This window comes from Podarcis gaigeae, assembly GCF_964106915.1.
Source record: "Podarcis gaigeae genome assembly, chromosome: 3".
Classification (NCBI taxonomy): domain Eukaryota; kingdom Metazoa; phylum Chordata; class Lepidosauria; order Squamata; family Lacertidae; genus Podarcis; species Podarcis gaigeae.
In genome coordinates, this window is record NC_139680.1 from 108,209,271 (window position 1) to 108,231,697 (window position 22,427).

The window sequence follows — 22,427 nt, forward strand, 5'->3', positions numbered from 1 at the left end:
CGGCATGCAATGCAGAGGACCGGCCGAGGGGGGAGCAAGGAAGCGGCGCCGGCGGCACCTGATGCCCCTGCGCTCGGGAGGGTTCCGCCACAGAAGCAGCAGCGAGCCATGTGGCAGCCGGGCGCTGCGGCGCGCACACGGGCTGGGGGGCGCTGTACTCGGCTGGGTACTTTGGGGGCGAGGGAGAGAGACCAAGACAGGGCCGGGGGGAATGATGGGGTGCGGGATCCGCGGAGGTCGCAAAACTCCAGATATTTGGGGTTGGTAAAAATGCCGACCCTGTGTTCAAAGGGTGTCCCGTTAAGCTAGTGCGTCGGGGAGAGTTTAGCCGGAGTGGGGAGACCAGTGGCCACCGGCGCTCAGAGATCAAGGCGCTTTTTAAGGAGCAAAGGCTTACGGAAAACTCTCTGTTCTGCTATGATGAAGATGTTGATGTTTGGTTATACAGTGGTACCTCGGGTTACATACGCTTCATATTACATACGCTTCAGGTTACAGACTCCACTAACCCAGAAATAGTACCGGAGGTTAAGGACTTTGCTTCAGGATGAGAACAGATATTGTGCTTCGGCGGCGCGGCGGCAGCGGGAGGCCCCATGAGCTAAGGTTAAGAACAGTTTCAGGTTAAGAACGGACCTCCAGAACGAATTAAGTACTTAACCCGAGGTACCATTGTAATTATCTCTATAATCCTTGTTTATTTATATGGTGTCATAAGTGTGCAGAAGTCGGCTCCCTGCCCCAAGAAGTATGAAATTCGACAGGGGAAGATAGTAAGGAGGGTGAAATGTGGTTGCTTTGTTACAATTGTTTAGGCTTCAATACAGGGCTCAGTACTTTCTACACCAGGGTTTCCCAAACTTGGGCATTCAGCTGTTTTTGGACTACAATTCCCACCATCCCTAGCTGGTAAGCCTAGTGGTCAGGGAAGATGGGAACTGTAGTCCCCAAACCAGCTACTCACACAGGTTCTCCAAGGTTTCCAACTTGGCTCTCTCTGGGCTCTCCTTGAATGCACTGAGCTGATCATGTGTTCTGCCACTGACTTAAGGACCTTCCCCAAAGGATTCCCTCCAGTGCCTGAATATGCACATGGGGATGTTGCACCATTCACACATGCATTGTCCTCGCTTGGTGACTTCCAGATCCACAAGCAAAGTCTTGCATGTAGAATGGGCCATGGCAGCGACAGCATCACTGCAAAAACTTGCTTTGTGATGGAGCCACTTTGCGCACTCACCTGCCAACTGCCAAAATAAATTTAAAGTATACGCACATGTAAACCAGCCCTAGTGCCGCATGCAGGAATGAAGAGGTTCCAAACCCACATCTCATGATTTCAACTATCAACACATTTCCTAACAGTAAATTTTAAGGAAGAAGTTTCCAGCACTGAAACCCTGCTGAAGTTTTCCCTCTTCGTTTTAGCAATGCTAAAAAGGTAAAGGGACCCCTGACCATTAGGTCCAGTTGTGACCGACTCTGGGGTTGTGGTGCTCATCTCATTTTACTGGCCGAGGGAGCTGGCGTACAGCTTCCAGGTCATGTGGCCAGCATGACTAAGCTGCTTCTGGCGAACCAGAGCAGCGCACAGAAACGCCATTTACCTTACCGCCAGAGCGGTACCTATTTATCTACTTGCACTTTGACGTGCTTTCGAACTGCTAGGTGGGCAGGAGCAGGGACTGGGCAACAGGAGCTCACTCTGTCGTGGGGATTCGAACCGCCGGCCTTCTGATCGGCAAGCCCTAGGCTCTGTGGTTTAATCCACAGCGCCACCCGCGTCCCATTTTAGCAATGCTACAACACTGCTAAAACAAAGGAAGGTGGGGTGCTTACCTTAGTGGTGGTTTTAGTGCAAACCTCCTGAGGAAGAAACCTTCATTTTAGCAGCACCTGGGTGCCTGGGTGCCAATTTCAGGTCTTTAAAGCACCAAATTGCCTGGCATCATTGTGACATACACCTGTCAAATTTGGCCCTTGCTTGAACCTTAAAAGGATCTGGCATGTGGAACCCAAAAGGTCCCTCACTCCTGCTATGAACCATAAACAAACATTAAAAGATCTACGAAGGTGTATGTGTGATGTCACTTTTGATGGTGTCTTCCTGAGACTTATTTTCAAATTCCTGCTTCATCATGAAACTCTCCAGTGACTACGCACCAATCACTATCACACAAGAGCCTGGCAGGGTTGTTGGTCAGGAGAAAACAGGGTAATGCTTTTGAACACTTTAGAATGTGTGGAGCATTTTGCCATCATGTTTTCATTCATTCCTACAACAATCCTGTAGGGCAGGTCATTATTTGTGCCCAATTTTGGGGGGTTGGGAGAAGTTGAGGAAGAGTCATGATTTGAATTGGTGACCTCAGGGTTGTTGTTGTTGTTGTTGTTTTAATGGTTATTAAGGGTCCTTAAAGTAAGAGGAAGGTTTTTCAAAAACTAAGAAGCATTCTGGAAAGCTTTGCAGAAATAATAACTCAAACAAACATAAATTCCCAAGAGCAACACACCAAGACACCCTTAAAGGGGGGAGGGAAATGCTAGAGTTCTATTCAAAGAACTGTCAGAGACCAACAAAGGATATCCCCACTTGTAATTGAATGCTATATACTTCAAAAGCAGCTACCTGTTACAGACACAAAGCCCTGGCAGTTCCCACACCTGGGCACAACAAAGTGTGCTAAACACTAATGTTCAGTTTTCTTTGTTCCAGCATTTCTAGATCAAACAACATTTTCTGCCATTATATGTTTTTTTTTTGGGGGGGGGGCAAGATTTAGTAATTCACTCTCAAGCCGGCGCTCTTTGGTCGACAAAAAAATTGAAAAGTAATGCGTACACTTCTGCCCCTGTGTTTTATAGAAGCAGATTACTTAATGCTGCTCACATCTAAACTTGACAGTTTGCTTATGCTAAAAAGCTGCTCTTAATTACACACTGGGCAAAAGTAACCACAGCAGTCCAACTGGAAAAAGTTTAAGAGAGAAGCAAAAAAATGTATCTCTCAACCTGTCACTCATACACATTTGACAGGGGTGCAGGCCCCCTTGGGAAGTGGTGGACTTTCATTCCTTAGAGGTTTTTAAGCAGGCATTGGTTGGCCACCTTTCATGGTTGCTTTACTTGCGATTTCTGCATTGCAGGGGGTTGGACTAGATGACTCTCAGGGTCCCTTCCAATGCTGCAATTCTACTACAGTCATACCTCGGGTTACAGACCCTTCAGGTTGTGTTTTTTTGGGTTATGGGTGCGCCGAAACCCAGAAGTACCAGAACGGGTTACTTCCGGGTTTCAGTGGTCATGCATGCGCAGAAGCACTCAATTGTGCTTTGCGCATGTGCAGAGGCGCCAAATGGCAACCTGTGTGTGTGCAGACGCAGCACTGTGGGTTGTGAACGTGCCTCCTGCATGGATCATGTTCACAACCCAAGCGTCCACTGTATTCTATATCCTGAATCAAGTCTATAGAGCAGAGAGGGCCGCATAGGACACACCCAAGGGCTTTCGTGTAGATGTTAAACAGCAGGATTTGTTCAAAATCTGCATGAATATCAAAGGCGCAATTCATATATACAGGCGGCGACAATTTTAGGTGCATCCAACTGACATGCAATCACTGAGTCACAGGTCCTTTGGGACATGGAAAAAGGCAGAATGAGTGCGGTGTGGAACAGGGGGGGGGCATAACTGGGCAGGGCATGCACAAAGGAACCAGGAACAGAACCCCCATGCAAAATTGACCCTGCATGTAGTTCAATAACAACCCATTGACACACCCCCCCCAGCCGGTGATTTGCTTAAAGTTTAACTGGTTGAATAATAAGTTACCCAGTGCATTGAAAGAGGCTTCAGAACTTGGGGGCTCTCAGGCAGCTTTTCATCCTAGCAGGGATACTATTCTGGGATGGTAGTAGGACAATCCCTGCCCCTACCTTCACCAACAGAAACACATGGATGTTTCGGACCCCCATCAAAAGCTAACCCACATAAGAACACAAGGAAAGCCTGTTGGATCAGGCCAATGACCCAGCTAGTCCACCATTCTGCACTGGCTCCCAGTGGAGATTCGGGACAGGTTTAAGGTGCTGGTTTTGACCTTTAAAGCCCTTTGTGGCCCTCGTATTTACGGGACCGCCTCTCCTGATATGCTCCACAGTGCACCTTAAGGTTCATGAATAATCATAGTGCAGAGGTCCCGGGCCCTAAGGAAGTCAGATTATCCTCCACCAGGGCCAGGGCCTTCTCAGTAATGGCTCTGACCTGGTGGAATGCTCTGTTCCATGAGACCAGGGCCCTGCAGGATTTAACTTCCTTCCACAGGGCCTGTAAGACAGAACTATTCCACCTGGCTTTCAACTTAAACTTAGCCTGATCTTTTGTTCCCCTTCCTTCCCTCCCCTTCCCCTTTTTTTGAAGATTACACACCCTGGGATCCCACAGCTAATTTTCCCCTGGTCTCCTCGCTGGCCCAAATAGGACTAATTTAGCCAGCTAGTGCTGGTGATCATCTAATGTTTATTGGATGGATTTCCCCCCTAAATTGATTTTTGAATTCTGAATTTATTGTTATTCACGTTTTATATTGTATTTTAAGCTGTTTTTTTTTGTTGCATCAATTAAGTGTTTTAAATTTGTTGTTAGCCACTCTGAGCTTGGTTTTCTGAACTGGGAAGGGCGGGGTATAAATAATAATAATAATAATAATAATAATAATAGTAATTGTTGTTGTTGCTATCCTGCTTTCACAGTGGCCAACCGGATGCCTGTGGGAAACATGCAAGCAGGACCTGAGCACAAGAGCCTGTGGTTTGTGTTGAGAGTCAGCGTCCCTCTGAAGACCAAGTGTCAGAGGAGATGCAGTAGAAGGCTGCTGCCTTGATGCCCTGTGTGGGCACTTTGCGATGGCACAACAGATGGGCTGCTGTCTGAAGCAGAATGCTGAATTAGATGAACTGTTGGTCTGATCCAGGAATCCAGGAGTGCGCATATATATATATATATATATATATATATATATATATATATATATTACGAGCTTGGAAGCCAGTGTTTTGTTTCAGATGCTGGACAGCTCCCCAGAGAGCAGGCCGGCTTTCAAGGGTTGCTGCATCCCTTGACGTACACTGTTGTTTTTTGAAACTGCTTCCCAGTATCTCTCCTCCCTGACTCTTAGGATTAGTGTACATCTTACTATTTATTTTTTGTTCATGAAATTCTACCCAGGATGACAGAACCACAAGTGAAACTGGGTCGACTTATATTCCATCAGATTACCATGTATATATAGACATCATTCTTTTCTGGACCTGGAGGTGTTAGATATGATTTCCCCCCTTCACAGTCCTTAAGTACACAGCAAGCCTGTGAGGCAAGACACTAATCTTTATATTTTACAGAACTGTTATAGTTTGATTTAGATTCCCTATCCAGCCCTTCACTGTGAAGTCCCAGTGGGTTACACCAATGTAAAAATACAAGGTCAGCGGCCACACCCAGGGAACGGCTTTGACTGGCCGGCTAAACCAGGTGAGGGTAGCCAATGGGTCTTAAACCCTTGGTGAGGTAGGGACTTCCTCTGCATGCAAAGACAGGCAGATTGAGCGGACAAGACAAATAGTGGGTTCAACAGTCAAGAAGGCGGTTTCTACACATGCTGTAGGGCAGTGTTTCTCAACCTGTGGATCCCCAGATGTTGTTGGACTACAACTCCCATCATTCCTAGCCAGCATGACCAGTGGTCAGGGATGATGGGAGATGTAGTCCAACAACATCTGGGGACCCACAGTTTGAGAACCGCTTCTGTAGAGGGATGTGAGGGGGAGATGGGGCTCGTCAACCTGGGAAGGTAGCCCATCTTGGAGAAGGAAAACTCTGGTCCTAAACCTCCTCTGACTTCTTCAGGAGAAGAACAGGCTAAGGTGTAAACCCTACACACATCTGGAGTGCAGTCCCTAAGATAGTTGGATGGTGCCTTATGCACCTCCTTCCAGGAACTCCTGCACCCAAGGTGGTGCCAAGGGTATGGCTCTGCTTTCCTTTGGACTACACCAGCATGGCCGAGGGGGGGGGGTATTGCCATATGGGCAGCCCAGGACCTCCATACACACTGTCCAGGCTTGCATCCCAGAGAGGTCACCTCTGTGCTTCTAATGCAGCGGTTTGACTTCACCCCCCAGAGGCACACTCCATTGCTTCTTGAGACCAATTAATGCCAACACCAAATATATAGATACATAGACAGACAGGGACCAGAAAAGGTGTGTCTTTAGCATATGACAAAGGCTATATAACACAGATGCCAGACACATCTCGGGGGGGGGGGTGTGTATTCCACAGCATAGGTTCTGCCAAAGAGAAAGAAACTGAAAGCAACTGACCTTGACCCAGGTCACACAATCAATCCAGATTGGCTTAAAATCAAGGTTCCCCAAAATAAAAATCTAGGCTCCTGGAACATGGGAAGCTGCCTTATATTGAGTCAGACCTTTAGTCCATCTTGCTCAACATTGTTTACACTGATGAGGCTCTTCCAGGTTTTTCAGGCAGGGGTTTCTCCCAACCCTACCTGGAGATTCCATTGAGGATTGAACCAGGGTCCTTCTGCTGGCAAGGCCTCTGAATTACAGCCCTTGGCAATGATACACCTGCTTTATTTATTATCTGCATAGTAAAAGTGTTGTTCACCAGAATTGCTGATACAGTTGAAATCCAATTATGTGCTTCTCATGCATCAGAGTTGGTGCATAGACCCCAGGCTGTACTCTTGCAATGAAATGAGTTTGTGGGGTTCCTTATTTTAACTGGACTTACAGGACCTCTGTGCATCCTGACAACACAGCAGGGGAACCAAGCCTCTCAAAACCTCTAAAGCTGCAGAGTTTCACAACAAAAGCCTTCAGATTTGGTGAGCCTGGATGAAATAAGGTGATCCGTACAAAAAGGGGAACCCCAGCCATGAGGCATAGCACAAACAAATAAAGGTACAGTGGTACCTCGGGTTACATACGCTTCAGGTTACAGACTCCGCTAACCCAGAAATATTACCTCGGGTTAAGAACATAGCTTCAGGATGAGAACAGAAATCGTGCTCCGGTAGCATGGCAGCAGCAGGAGGCCCCATTAGCTAAAGTGGTGCTTCAGGTTAAGAACAGCTTCAGGTTAAGAATGGACCTCTGGAATGAATTAAGTACTTAACCTGAGGTACCACTCAGCAAGGAGGGAAGTGCAGTGCTGGGCCATGGAAATGCAGGCTGAAATTCCTGCTTGGCTGTGAAGAACACTCTCTTTTTTGGGCAGGGGGGAGTGTTTCCTAGGCAAACCACCACTTTCCAGAGTTGTGGTGAGGGTAAAAATTGAGGTTGTTCTCAATTGCCTGCTCTGAGGTCCTTAGACAGAGGGCAGAAAGAGCGTCAAGAGGACAGAAACAGCAGAGAAAGCTGCAGTAATTTAAAAGAGTTTAAGAGATTATAGCATAAAGCAAAAAGGTCAGGTGAAAAAACCCCCCTTTCCTTATGAGAAAACTGAGCAACCATTTCTTTCCAATTTCAAGGAAATTGTGGCTGTCAGACATACTCATCCCTTTCATGTTTTATTGAAAAAGCTTAATGAGGACTTCTTCGTTCTTGGAGTTAAGCTCCTAAATGAAAGGTAAAAGTTTAAAGCCTCTGTAGGTAAATATTATTAAAATATACGGTAAGCACCATGTCTTATTTAAAACAGGTGGAATTGCAGCATCTTTTTTCTCTTTCTTTTTAGCCACCTGCTGTCATCAGGGTGGAATATGATTGCTTTAGCCAATGTAGTGTGCATTGGGGCAGGGACAGAAATATGGTCTGGGCTCATTTTAATCAGTACCCACCTGGGAGGAAGAGCTTTTGCTAAAACTCTGCCCACCACGGAAAAAGAAAAAGAAAAAAAAAAGGTTGGCTGCCAAAATGAGATGTCACTCACGGAAGACTGTGTAGATGTTAAAATTATGATCACATACTTGCCTAGGTGTATATGGACTCTTTGAACTTAGCATGTCTTAATTTTGCTCCTGCCTTTTCCTGGATTCTCCCCAAAGGGCATTCTCACACGGGGACAGGCAGAATTATAGTTGTTTCCTTTCTGAAAACACTTGGCTGATATTGCATCAATAGTGTAGTCCCTTCATTTAACAAACAAACAAACAAGCAGCACTCATCGAGCACATAATGTACTAATGAGACGAAGGCAGCAATTCTATTCACATTAACCCCGGAGAAAGCCCCACTCAATACAGTAAGTACACATAGAATTGGGGCCTGCATGGTTGCAATCCCATGTACATTTACTTGGGAGCAATCCCCACCCAACTCAGCATGACATGCACAGATGGGAAGAAAAGAAAACCATAAATACTTCTGTTTTATTTTTAGCTGCTGCAATTGGAAGGTGATCTTGAGATATGGGCACTCATGTATTTATGGATGTGGACAGAATTCAAGCAACTTGCAGACGGTCAGGTTTACATGGGGAGGGGAGAAGGAAGGAAAGGCAGTGTTGGGAAAGGCAGGGGCCAAAAGGAATCCAATAGGACAGAACTGTTTCCATTCCCTGACCCAAGCCTCCAAAGGCATATCTTTCCCACAAAAGGTTAAGTAAAATACATGGACTCAGGCATGTGCAAATGAGCTGGCGTCTGAATGTTTTGGTTAACTGAGCTTTGGATGTGATTGTAATTCAACTTCAGTGCCCATAGCCCGTCTCAACTAACTTAGGGACTTAGCTCTCTCAGCTCTGCATCCCAGACTGCAACTAAGCCAAAGCATTTGCCACTGAAACAAACACATATCACTTCCCTGCTTAACCCTTTAGCCTTCACTCCCCGCAGCCCACATAGTCCCCCTTGTACAGAATTGTAGATTGTAAGCTCCCCAGGGCAGGGACCTGCACTCTCACACGGCATAAGACACTCTGCCTTCTGATGGCACTGTGTAATCAGTGATAAACATCAACAACTCCCTGGAGATTGCTGCCAAATGCAGAGGACCACAGTGTGCTGGTGCAAACAATGCTAGTTCAACAATCTGCTCACCCTGCTTGTGGATCTGTGCATCTGGGTTCAAAGCCTGTACTTATTCTGTACAGTGGTACCTTGGTTCTCAAACTTAATCCATTCCGGGAGTCCGTTCGACTTCTGAAACCATTCGAAAACCAAGGCGCAGCTTCCGATTGGCTGCAGGAGCTTCCTGCACTCAAGCGGAAGCTGCGTTAGATGTTCAGCTACTGAAAAACGTTTGCAAACCAGAACACTTACTTGTGGGTTTGCAAGGTTCAGGAGACGATTTGTTTGACATCTAAGCTGTTCGGGAACCAAGGTGTGACTGTACCTCCAAATGGAATGTTGCACCCCCCCAAAAAAAAAGAATTCTTAAGCAATGGCTGCATCACTTTCATTCACATCTCAGCCCATAGGTCCATGGTGTGTCTTGCGTTACTCGTTATTAGGGTGGGGGTGGGGGTTATTGATTAGGGATTAGCTACTTGAGATCCCAAGGGGCCAAGCTTGGCTACTTAAGGAGGAGCAGCTGGCTCCACAGTTGCCCCTGCCCCTCAGTTAATTAGGTCTTCTTCATAAAGCTGCACATGAGAAAACAATCCCATGTGCAAATGGATTTCGTTGCTTGTTCAGCTTAAGCTGAGTTATTGCCTTAGCACTGGGTACATTAAGTAGCTGGGGACCTGAATGGCTGCAACAAGCTGGAATGTATCGAAAAGTTGCATTTCTCCATAAAGGGGGATGAAATCTTTTATCTGATCTGCCTTAGGAATAGTTGTGAGAGAAGCTGCGTGGCTTCTTCTGTAGCTTGGAAATGGCTGGAATTGGAGGATTGGGGGAAAGAGAGGTGTGCCGATAATATTTGCCACAGGATTAGCACGGCCTGTGTGCTTGCTTCTGCTCTCCTGTGAATATTTGTTCAGCTGAGGTGGAGAACCTAAGGCTGGGGGACCAAATGTGTCCCTCAGAGCATCTCTGTCTGGTCTCTGGGAGTCTCCCCAGACCAACCCGCCTCCCAGAGGCCACACCCCATCAAATGCTTTTGCCTGGGTGGAAGGTGTCATTGACCTGTGATGATGTCACTTGCTTCCCAGGAAGAAGAATGGATTGGTGTGTGTGTGTGTGTGTGTGTGTGTGTGTGTGTTGCCACCATGGGCATTATGTGTATGTGTCTTTTATTGAGCTGAATAGAGTGGAAGATTATGAGTCATGGGGGTGAGGAGTGTGTGCATATGAATTCAACAGTGCTTAGTTTAATTTTGGTTCTTATTTGTTTGTGTTGTTAATAGAGTTTTATAGATTAGTAAAGCTTCCGTACTTTGTGAATCCTATGACTTTTTGTTGCAATTATGCCGTTTAGCTCATTTATTTTTTTTAGTTGTTTCGTTAATAGTGCTTTATAGATTATAATTGTTCTACTGATGATTTGTAATTGTTTCACTTTTGATTTCTTAATTAATCTGTACAATTTGGGTTGTATTTGTGATCTTCTGTCATGCTGTTGTTATTTATTTATTGCTTGCAAGCCGCTTTGCGATTCAACTGAATGGAAAGCGACGTAGAAGTACAATAACTCAAATCAAATGAAAGCTCTTCCCAAGGCAAGGAATGCAACCTGATGTGCAAAGAGCCACACCCACTTTTGCATGTGGCCCCGCCCACCACTGGAATGTGGACACCAGAATATTACCTGCATGGGAATGCCAGCTTCACATGGAAGAAGGTTCCTCACCCCTGGCCTATGCACTTGTAGCCAAATGAAATACTACCAAATGCACAATCTAGTCTCTGAAGCATTCTTTGTCAACGCTGAAGGAAATTCACCGCACAAAGGCTTATGCTGCTCAGAGAGATAGCACGGGGCATGTCCCCATCTTGTGTGAGGAAGGCTTTCTCCTTTCCTCCCTGCCCTTGTGATTTTCCTCTCTTACATTGCCAAACCTGGTTCCCCAGAGAGCTCTGTGTTTATCTTGACAGGTGTTCCTGAGATCTGCCGCACCTCAGTGGAATTGCTACTGCCTGCTCAGAGGTACAGTGGAAAACATTAAGGCGGCAAACTAATGAACTTACCTTATTGCATTCCAAATCATATAAACCACACAGTGGGCTGGATTAATCTACTAATGCTTTTCTAATGATGCCTTTATTGGGCATATGGCACAAACTTGCTATTTCCTCCACCGTCTCTACTGGCAGAGCTTAAAATAACCAAAACATACAGATTATTTCTCCCCACACCCTGCTTTCCATTCTGCACTACACAAATAAATATATCAAACTCTATTGACATCCTAAAGCTTCTGAGATTGCCATTTTGTCGGTGTGGCCTCTGATTAATTCGCAGGACTAAAACTGTAACGATGGGAATGGCAACGGAATAAGGGGGGCTGGGACACTGTGTTGGAAAGAGACAACGCAGATCATGGCCTAAGGCATAAAGGGGAATTTGCCATTCTTCCCCCCTGTTTTTCACTACAGTGCATATTCTGAATTAGGCTACGGTATGTATTTTCATACCTTACTTGGGAGAAAGTCTCGCTGCACCCCTAAGCAAACAGATGAGATCAGACTGCAAATATTGTTACACTCACCTACCACTCCAAGAAAGTAGAAGTTGCAAGGATGCAGCAGTTACCCAAGTTTGAGGTCCAACGCCGAGGGCCTTCTGGCAGTTCCCTCGCTGTGAGAAGCCAAGTTACAAGGAACCAGGCAGAGGGCCTTCTCGGTGGTGGCACCCGCCCTGTGGAACGCCCTCCCACCAGATGTCAAAGAGAAAAACAACTACCAGACTTTTAGAAGACATTTGAAGGCAGCCCTGTTTAGGGAAGCTTTTAATGTTTGGCGCATTACTGTATTTCAATATTTTGTTGGAAGCCACCCAGGGTATAAATAAATTATTATTATTATTATTATTATTATCATCATCATCATCATCATCATCATCATCATCATCATCATTGATTTCCTTTGGAAAGAAGTCGCTGTGGGGCTTGTAAGCATTTTGGTGTTTATTTACAAATATACACACTGAGCGTAGGTGGCGGTACACCAAAAATACTCCCACAGGCAGTCAAAGGCCATTGTTCCTGATCTGCAGGGGACACAGCCCACATCTGATAATGATTGCAAAGTTCACTCTCAGTTCTCTGGGTCCTTCTCAGTCCTTTGGACAGCTCACAATAAAGAGGAAGGGGCCTCCTGCACACCCACAAACCAGAACAGGGAACTTCACTTAGCTCACATACAGAAAGGCATTGACACATCAGTCGCTCTTTTCCAATTTGGGGGCGTGCTCAGAAGCTACCAAATTGATTTCTGTGGTTACCTCCTGTAATGGATAAGAATTCTGGCCTGATAACTAGTTCTACAGGGGCGTGGTTTGCACTGTGGGTTAAACCACAGAGCCTAGGACTTGCAGATCAGAAGGTTGGCGGTTCGAATCCCCGTGACGGGGTGAGCTCCCGTCACTTGGTCCCAGCTCCTGCCAACCTAGCAGTTCGAAAGCACCTCAAAGTGCAAGTAGATCAATAGGTACCACTCCGGTGGGAAGGTAAATGGTGTTTCTGTGCACTGCTCTGGTTCACCAGAAGCGGCTTAGTCATGCTGGCCACATGACCCGGAAGCTGTACACCGGCTCCCTCGGCCAATAAAGCGAGTTGAGCGCCACAGCCCCAGAGTCGATCACGACTGGACCTAATGGTTAGGGGTCCCTTTACCTTTACTAACTAGTTCTACATCCCCCAAGCAGGTTGCATCCAGCTCCTCTGAGAGACAAGTGGTGTCCAACCACCCTAGGTATAGCAATAACTGATTTATGATGCCCTGGGTTATTAGAGCAGAGCAATAATCATTTTGTAATCATGGAGCTTTCTTACAACTTTTGAGCGGCAGCTTGCTTATTTGCGTCATATGCTTATTGATTCGGACAGAATGCATCAGGCATGTCAGTGTTTGTTTTGCTGCATGCATGCAGGTCTCCACACCACCTCCTTTTCTTCTGGGAAGCCATAAGCAAGACATGCAGGGGGTGAGTATTCTCTGCTTATCTTCAGCATTTGCTGTTCAGAGATGCACTGCGTCTGAACATGGAAGTCAGAATCTCCAAGTGTCCCTATTTTCCAAGGACAGTCCTGGATTTACAGAAGCAATCCCAGTTTCTGATTTGAACCCAGAATGTCCTGCTTTTCCTTAGGGTGTCCCTACTTTCATTGGAGAAGTGTTGGAGGGTATGCAACCCTGAGCCAAGGAGATAAGTAACTATCCAACCTTTAGAAGACATCTGAAGGCAGCTTTTTAGGGAAGCTTTTTTAATGTTTGGTGTTTTATTATGTTTTTATATATGTTTGAAGCCGCGCAGAGTGACTGGGGCAACCCAGTCAGACAGGTGGGGTATTATTATTATTATTATTGAATAGGACATCCCAACTTTCAGCAGAGAAATGTTGGAGGGTACGGGACATTCAATTTCTTTATCAGGGCTGATCATAAGTGATAGGCCTGTTTTCCATAGGTTTATCTAATCCAGGCACCCCCAACCTGCGGCCCTCCAGATGTTTTGGCCTACAACTCCCATGATCCCTAGCTAACAGGACCAGTGGTCAGGGATGATGGGAATTGTAGTCCAAAACATCTGGAGGTCCGAAGATTGGGGATGCCTGATCTTATCCCATTTAAAAGCCCTTCAAGGATCAGTGTGCTTGTGCAGCAGAATTAAACTGTAGCATTTCCCCCCTTTGTTCTTTTTCTTAAACCTTCCAGGTGCAGCTGGAAGGTTGCATTATTGAATGCTCCACCTGCTGGAAGTGCAACAGCAGAGATCATCCAGCGTGCCACTGAATGGGTTAACTCTGTCAGTGTTAAACTCAACTAGCCAAGATGGGAGCCTGTTGAGGTGTTGCTTAGCAACCAGGCAGAGTGTCATGACACTTGCTGAGGCAGCACATGTCCTGACTAGCTGTGTAGTCCTGAGGGAGTTTTCCCTCTGTGTATTTGGTTTAATGTCTCCCTGCTATATACAGCGCCTGAAGTAAGAAAGACAAAACCTCCCTGTTTATTTCTCCTCAAATTATACACAAATCTGTACAGCTGGCTTAGTAAAGTGCTATCAGGACTTTGTCTGTGTTATTGAAGTGACTACATGTAATGGGAAGTCGGGGAGACCAGGATTCGAATCTGCACTCTGCTATGAAGCTCACTGGGTTGACCTTGGACTGGTCACCATCTCTCAGCCTGGCCTACTTTACAGGGTTGTTGTGAGGATAAACTGGAGGAGTAAAAGAATCTTGTATACTGCCTTGAGATGCTTAGGGAAAAGGTAGCATAATAATAATAATAATAATAATAATAATAATAATAATAATGATGTTGATGGAACTAAGAGCAGGTTGGCTGCGGATGTGGGATTCATCTGGCACCCTATATCTATCTTAGCAATCTTTCCTGCTCCCACTTGTAGGGATAGCAGGTAAAGCAGGAGCAGTAAGAAGATCCTCCCTTGGTGAGGTGCAATCAGCATTTGTCTCCTCGTTTAACTCTGTTTTCAATGCACAATGCGATAACATAAACTCCGACTGCAGCCGACACACAGCATCAGTTGCACAGAAGATGAAACAAAGTAAGCCTCACTCTCCAAAACAGCTGTGTCTGAATTTCACTGCTCCTTATATCCTGATCGGACCGTGAGTCAAAGGAATCAGGAAATGAAAGCCCACCTTCCTTCCAGCTTCTGTAACCCATTTCTTTCTGGGAATATGCTTCTGAATTAGCAGGGAACCCACAGAGCACAGTGAGGCACAGCTAAAAGTCCAAAGTTATCACCCCCACCACCATTTCTACCACCTCCCCATCCCCCGTTCCCCCACTGATGTAAATTCATGCCTTGATTCAACATGCACAAGAGTCTACATGGGACTCAAAATATCATTTCTTAGATAGGCCCTCTTGCCTCCCTGCCTGCTTGCAGTAAACATGTCTGGAAGTAGCTTTGAGTTGCTTCCATGAGTAAGGTAAATGTAAAGGGACCCCTGACCATTAGGTCCAGTCACGACCGACTCTGGGGTTGCGGCGCTCATCTCACTTTATTGGCCGAGGGAGCCAGCGTACAGTTTCCGGGTCATGTGGCCAGCATGACTAAGCCGCTTCTGGCGAACCAGAGCAGTGCACGGAAATGCCTTCCCGCAGCAGCGGTACCTATTTTTCTACTTGCACTTTAACATGCTTTCAAACTGCTAGGTTGGCAGGAGCAGGGACCAAGCAACGGGAGCTCACCCCATCGTGGGGATTCGAACCACCAACCTTCTGATTGGCAAGTCCTAGGCTCTGTGGTTTAACCCACAGCGCCACCCGCGTCCCTTTTCCATGAGAAAAGCAACCAGTAAATATACAGTGGATGCTCAGGTTGTGAACGTGATCCATGCGGGATGAACGTTCACAACCCGCAGCAGCAGAAGTGCGATTCGTCGCTCCTGTGCATGCGCAAAGCGCAATTTAGTGCTTCTGTGCATGTGTGACTGCTGAAACCCGGAAGTAACCCGTTCTGGTCCCTCCGGGTTTCAGCGGTCCGTAACCCCAAAAAACCCAACCTGAAGAGTCTGTAACCCAAGGTATGACTGTATACATCACCATCACTATCAATAATGATTCATTAATGATAATAACAATTATTATTATCATTCCGCAATGATTAAGCAGCTAGGCTTCTGCAGCAAAGACAGGCTTGAGTACAGCAACTAATAATATAAACATAAACGTAATAATAATAATTATCAGCAATAATTCATTAAAAATATTATTAATCATTGTTATCATTCGTTTACTTTAAGCAATAATTAAGCAGCCAAGCTTCTGCAGCAAAGACGGGTTAAAAAGATTTTTTAAAAACTCAGAGTGCCTGCAAAACACTGCAATGAAACGCCTCTCCTCCTTCTTCTCATCAGCCCCCAGTATCCAGAAACAGTACGAAGGCAATGGATCATGAAGAAAGCCAATTTCCTACTTCAGGGATTAAACAGTGTTCTCTTTTGTACTGTTAAATCAAAGTTTTAAGTTATTTCCTCCCCCCACCCTCCTCCGCCGAAAGCAAAACTGATCCCTTACCCCCCACGCCTCCAACACACACAATTTAAATAAATAGTCTCCCAAGAAACCACAACTGAATCCCAGACACATTGCTTCCTGGGCAATCAATAGCACAGATAAAAATCCTTTATGTTGTACTTCTTTGAGCGGCCTATTGATAGAGCAAGAAAAATTAAGCTGCTACACAAGCCAAAGATAATTACCTTAACAAGGGAGAATATCAAGCGATCCAGGAATCCCTTTGTTCTCTTGAGGACAGGGAGAAATATACTGGGCTACGGTTGTTGGAGGTGGGTGGGAGACTGGTGGATTTTAAACAACCATAAAACTTTGCCATTTAACATAGCTTGCTTTCAAAAATAAACATAAATAAGATGTAGTGTGGGGGGTGGGATTTTGTCTGGCAGTGCCTTAAAAGTTGGGGATCAGCAGCTTGAAGCTCAGCCCTGTCCCCACTCCCAGAAAACGGAATCCCAGCTGGTGTCTCACTTGCCCTCTTCCATGCAAACAATTGGCCATCTTTTGGCAATACCTAAGGCAGCCTAAAGCTATGGTTTTCCCAGTAGTGATGTATGGAAGTGAGAGGTGGACCATAAAGAAGGCTGATCGCTGAAGAATTGATGCTTTTGAATTATGGTGCTGGAGGAGACTCTTGAGAGTCCCATGGACTGCAAGAAGATCAAATCTATCCATTCTTAAGGAAATCAGCCCTGAGTGCTCACTGGAAGGACAGATCCTGAAGCTGAGGCTCCAATACTTTGGCTACCTCATGAGAAGAGAAGACTCCCTGGGAAAGACCCTGATGTTGGGAAAGATGGAGGGCACAAGGAGAAGGGGACGACAGAGGACGAGATGGTTGGACAGTGTTTGAGTTTGACCAAACTGCGGGAGGCAGTACAAGACAGGAGTGGCTGGTGTGCTCTGGTCCATGGGGTCATGAAGAGTCGGACACGACTAAACGACTAAACATCATCAACAACAAGGCAGCCACGCATTTGGCTGATGGTGGTGGAGAATCAAGGCTGAGTATAAGCAGGGGCATTGGGGGGGGGTAGGAAAAGGGCCCAGGCTGTAGGGTTTCCTTAGCGGTGCATACATAAAAGTAGATGTTAACACGGACGGTTCAAACCCAAGAGTTTTTTTGTCCCCACCCCCAATCAACCGCACTTGCCTTTTGCTTTTTTTATGAGTCATGCCGAAGGAAGCAACATATTTTCCTTCCCGCTGCAAAGAATTGGCACACACGCTGCAATTAAATAAAATGACAAATTGTCTTTATTTATATAACAAGTTGCAAGAGGAGAGAAAGTGCTAGGACATTCAGCCCAGATAAACCCGAAAATAACACACCCAGCTGGCACAGCAGAGCACTCCCTCGCCCAATATTATAGGATAGGGTGCCCCCCATGCCCCGTTGGTTATGTCTACACTAAAGGGATTCATCCTCCGTGGTGGTCGGAACACGCCTGGGGGGCACACGCAGCCCCCAGAATGAGACAGACCTCTCCGGGCATCTTCCTGATGAAGCGCAGTCCGGGACGTTCACAAATCAGTCCCAGTGCGCACCAGCAACACATATCAAAAGACGTGGGCATGCTCAATCAGCAGAGTATAGCAGAAACAAATGTGGAGCATGAGTGTAGCATTCATAGTGATTTATTAAGTAATATATACAGGACAACGCAATCGTGGCATCCTCTCACTTTTTCTCCAAGAGAAAGAGAGAGAAAGAAAAAGTACAAAAGTACAGTACAGCAGAAAAGATAAGACTGGCTTCCATTCTCACAGTTTCCAAGCCTAGAAAGTAAACACTGACATGTGTTGTAACAATCACACATCCAGCAATGGAGGACTGAAATGCTGACAGGTAACAATTTGGCTTTCATTGTCTGCAGCCCATTTGCATTCTTGAGGGTTCCTAACCCTAACCTCAACTTTCTTCTACTGTTCTGTCCACAACATTATGATAAGGTTTCTATGCGGAGCCTGCACACATTATTATGTCATCCACCTACAAGGCCACTGGCTGCTAGATTCCACCATAAGAACTTAAGAGTACATTCCTGATTCCTTCCTTTGGAGTTTAGTTGTCTGATGCCATGGTGTCTCCGAAATTTTTTACACATCACTTGTGGAGACAGGTGAACTAATGCCAGTGTACTGGAAGAAGCAAAGCTCACCAGTGCTGAAGCAATGATTCTTCAACATCAACTTTGTTGGACTGGTCATGTTGTTTGGATGCCTGATTAATGTCTTCCAAAGCAACTACTCTCTTCCAAACTTAAAAAGAGAAAGCATAATGCTGGTGGTCAACAAAAGAGCCTGCGAGCACTCCAATTGGAGAACAGCCTTTCAAACTCAGGACAAAAAGGAGAAATGTGCGAGGAAGAAGAAGAAGAAGAAGAGGAGGAGGAGGAGGAGGAGGAGGAGGAGTTTGGATTTGATATCCCACCTTTCACTCCCTTTAAGGAGTCTCAAAGCGGCTAACATTCTCCTTTCCCTTCCTCTCCTACAAAAAACATTCTGTGAGGTGAGTGAGGCTGAGAGACTTCAGAGAAGTGTGACTAGCCCAAGGTGACCCAGCAGCTGCATGTGGAGGAGCGGAGACGCGAAACCAGTTCCCCAGATTATGAGACTACCGCTCTTAACCACTACACCACACTGGAAGGCACGCTTGGCAAACCCTCACCATCATCGACTCCTGCCTGGAAACCAATGTCCCCACTGTGGAAGGACATGGGAATCCAGAATTGGCCTCCACAGTCACTTACGGATTCACTGTTAAGACCGTGTTCATGGAGGACAATCTTACTCAGCTACAAGTGATCGCCAAAGAAGAAGAAAGAAGATGTTAGGTGATTGACAGGTTGGTGGCCTCACTCACCTGTCAAAGTGGCATGTAGTGGCTGAGAGAGATCAGGATCCAACCCACTAGGCAGGTCCTGTTCCCCAACCCCTGGTCTCTAGTGTCACAATAAGTGGTTGTCAACAAATTCCATAAATGAATTATGTGTTGATGTCAAGGGCACTGAGGAGTAGGGGCTGGATATTGAGGAGTGGGCACCAACCGGGAAAAGAGGGGGGTTGGAGACTGACTTGGAAGAAGGGATCAGTGAACCGGAGGAGCTTGTAACAGCCGGGAGATGAGAGTCAGAGGCAGGAGAAGCTGCAGAATTGGAGAATGAAGAACAGGTGCAGGAGGAGATAGAGAGAGAGAGAGGTCAGGCTGATGTAGAATCAGGGACTTCCACACCTCCTCTCCCTGCCTCCACCATTCCTGCTCCACTGTCTCCAAGGTCCAGAAGAGGATTGAAACCGGAGGAGCAGAAGCAGGTTGCACTCAGGTGCAGTCTTCCCCTGCATGTGTGCAGCTTGGGGGTGGGGGAGGGAGATACATAAGCCGAGGTTGCGGATGGGGCCCTCCCAGATTCATACTTTTATAATTCATAAATCATATCTGAATAAATTACAAATCTTTAGGCGTTGTGTGAAGACATTTTCATTTCAGAGTGCATTTAGGGATGTACTGTATTGAATTTTGTTTCCAAGTACTGTGGAGCAGGTTTTGTTTTTCTATGTGGCTTACATCACAGTCCCATATGTGTTTCCTCAGAAGCTCTGTTGAGTTCTACAGAACTTACTTCCCAATAAATATGTGCAAGACTGAAGCCTTAATCTGGTGTTGTTGTTGTTTAGTGGGCTTTATCACTGCTACGTTAGGGGTCTCATATAGGTCAAAAAGTGGAATGGAAATGTCCTTAAATCACTCTTCACCAACCTGGTGCCCTCCAGCTGTTTTTGAATATATCTCTCATCAGCCCCAGCTAGTCATGTGCAGACTGGGGCTTATGTGACTTATAGTTCAACACAGCTGGAGGGCAATAGCTTCTGAAAAGCTTAAAAATATTACTGGGCTCCCCTCCCCGTATCCATGAGTGGCACAGCAGACATAAGCAATGATTATTTTGCCAAAAGCATTGATGCTGCAAGGCAGGGCTAACCTTGGGCTAGATTATGCCCACGGCAACTATAACGCTGGCATTGTTCCATCCAAGTTAATGGAGACGTGCCAGTACACACCAGAAAGAGCCTCTTGACTAGTCTTGTTCAGTGCTAAAATGTTTCAGAATAATCAATATGAGATATGCATTGTCTGAGAGTTTGTTACATTCTTGCCTGTTTGGCTAATGATTGATTTGTCATTACAGTGGTACCTCGGGTTACAGACGCTTCAGGGTACAGATGCTTCAGGTTACAGACTCCGCTAACCCAAAAATAGTACATCGGGTTAATAACTCTGCTTCAGGATGAGAATGGAAATCGCGTGGCGGTGATGCGGCAGCAGTGGGAGGCCCCATTAGCTAAAGTGGTACCTCAGGTTAAGAACAGTTTCAGGCTAAGAATGGACCTCCAGAACGAATTAAGTTCTTAACCTGAGGTACCAGTGTAATGCAAGAGGAGACTTAGACCAACGCTGTCATTCAAGCATAGTATTTTCTAAGTGCAACAGCAGAGATCGTACTGTGTGTTACTTGAGGGTTAATTCTATTATCAGAAAGTCAACTAGCTGTGAGGGGGGTGGGTGGAGGTATTACTTAGCAACTAGTTAGGGTAGCAGGATCTCTGGTGAGGCAACACATGTTCTAATTGGCTGTGTCATTCCAAGGGAGTTTTTCTGATGTATGTTTGATTGAACTTCTCCCTAGAATAGACCTCATGTTATAATTAATGCCCTGTTCTTGTTAAGTTTGCTTAGTAAAGTATTGTTGGAATTTATTTTCTCTGTGTTATTTAAGTGACGTTGCAAACATTCCCAGTGCTAACATCAGAAATAATGGTGAAAAACCCTCCCAACGCCAGAAATCGCTCAACCGACCCAAAACTGAAGAATGGATTTGGAGTGCCTGCTTCCATAAGCAGCTCACAAGAAGTTGATATTCAACAAAGGACAAGATGAAAATAAATCCCATAGATTTGGGATGGGGTTTAGGAGCTGTTTGAAAACTGATACATGTTTGAGGCCCATCAGAGTGAGGAACACATCACATAACACAAGAACACGGGATTTTCAGGTGACATTGTAAGTCACAAAGAATCCCAGCTTTATGCAAATTACTTTACAGGAAAGGGCTACATCACTGCAAACCTTCTATTGACAGTTTCATGTGCTTTTAGATGTTTATAATTGTTTTATAAAATAACACACAATGCAGGCTTTCCTTGGCAAACAAACTATTGTTGGAAGAGTTCCCTGAAGGTGTGAAATCTGGAAGGAAAAGCAAGATGGCACTAAGGGCCCATTTCTCTTACACTAAGTAAAATTCACACCACAACACACACATGCATCTTTCCCAGAGGTTCTCCCCCAAAACAACAAGAAGAAGAAGGAGCCGGCTTTTCCGTATAGCGCAATATCAGAGTTTTTAATTGGTAATGAGTTATTGAATGGTTTGGCTGGAAATGGCTATGAAATTTTAATGACTCTAAAAGCCCATCTTGTCGCGTTGCAGCAAGGGTTTTGCTGGCCTTTAAAAAAAGGACTCGGGACCCGAGTCCATGACATACATTTACATAACATCTGTGTATGCCAATTTATCTGCGTAGATCCAAGCTCAGGCCAATTTTCAGAGGGTAAAAAGTTACTGCTCTCAAGGCTTACTCTGATCTACAGGGTGGCAACAAGATTTCTGGGTTTGCTGTATGCCTGGTGTGGGGAACCTTTGGGTCTCCAGATGATGTTGGATTACAACTCCCATCAGCCCCAGCAAGCAGGGCCAATGGCAGGAATGATGGGTGTTGTAGTTTGGCATCATTTGGAATGCCAAAGGTTCCCTACACCAGATGTATGCAAATTGGATAAAGGGATGGATGAATCTGTCTACCTCCACTGCCTTGGGGCACAATTTTGGGAGAAGAAAAGGCTAAGGAGCAAAGACCACACAAATCTGGAGTAGAGTCCCTAAGGCAGTTGGATGGTGCCTTGTAAGCCCCATCTTGGCAACTCCTGAGACCAAGCTGGTGCCAAACGTATTGCTCTGCTTTCCTTTGGACAACATCAGTGAAGCCGAGAGGGGGCCTTGTTGTGTGGGCAGCCCAAGATCTCCATTCACATTTGTTAAAGCATAGGTTTGGCTTCACCCTTGGAGGTGCACTCCAATGTTTCTCTCCCAACAGACAAATGCCAACAACAATACCACTTTAAACAGTCACACCTTCCCACAAAGAATAATAGGGACTGCTGTTTGTTGAGGGTGCTGAGAGTTCTTAGAACCCTTGTTCCAATCGCACAGCAACAATTCTTAGTGTTTCCCATCCAACACCTAAC

The 22,427-nt window shown here is 45.7% G+C and overlaps 1 protein-coding gene across 46 annotated transcripts in view; it reads right to left on the reverse strand.

The window, feature by feature from the left end:
* The window catches only part of NRXN1 (neurexin 1), a 988,232-nt gene that overhangs the window by 363,580 nt on the left and 602,225 nt on the right, over nucleotides 1-22,427 (reverse strand). The gene's annotated exons all lie outside the window — the stretch shown is intronic.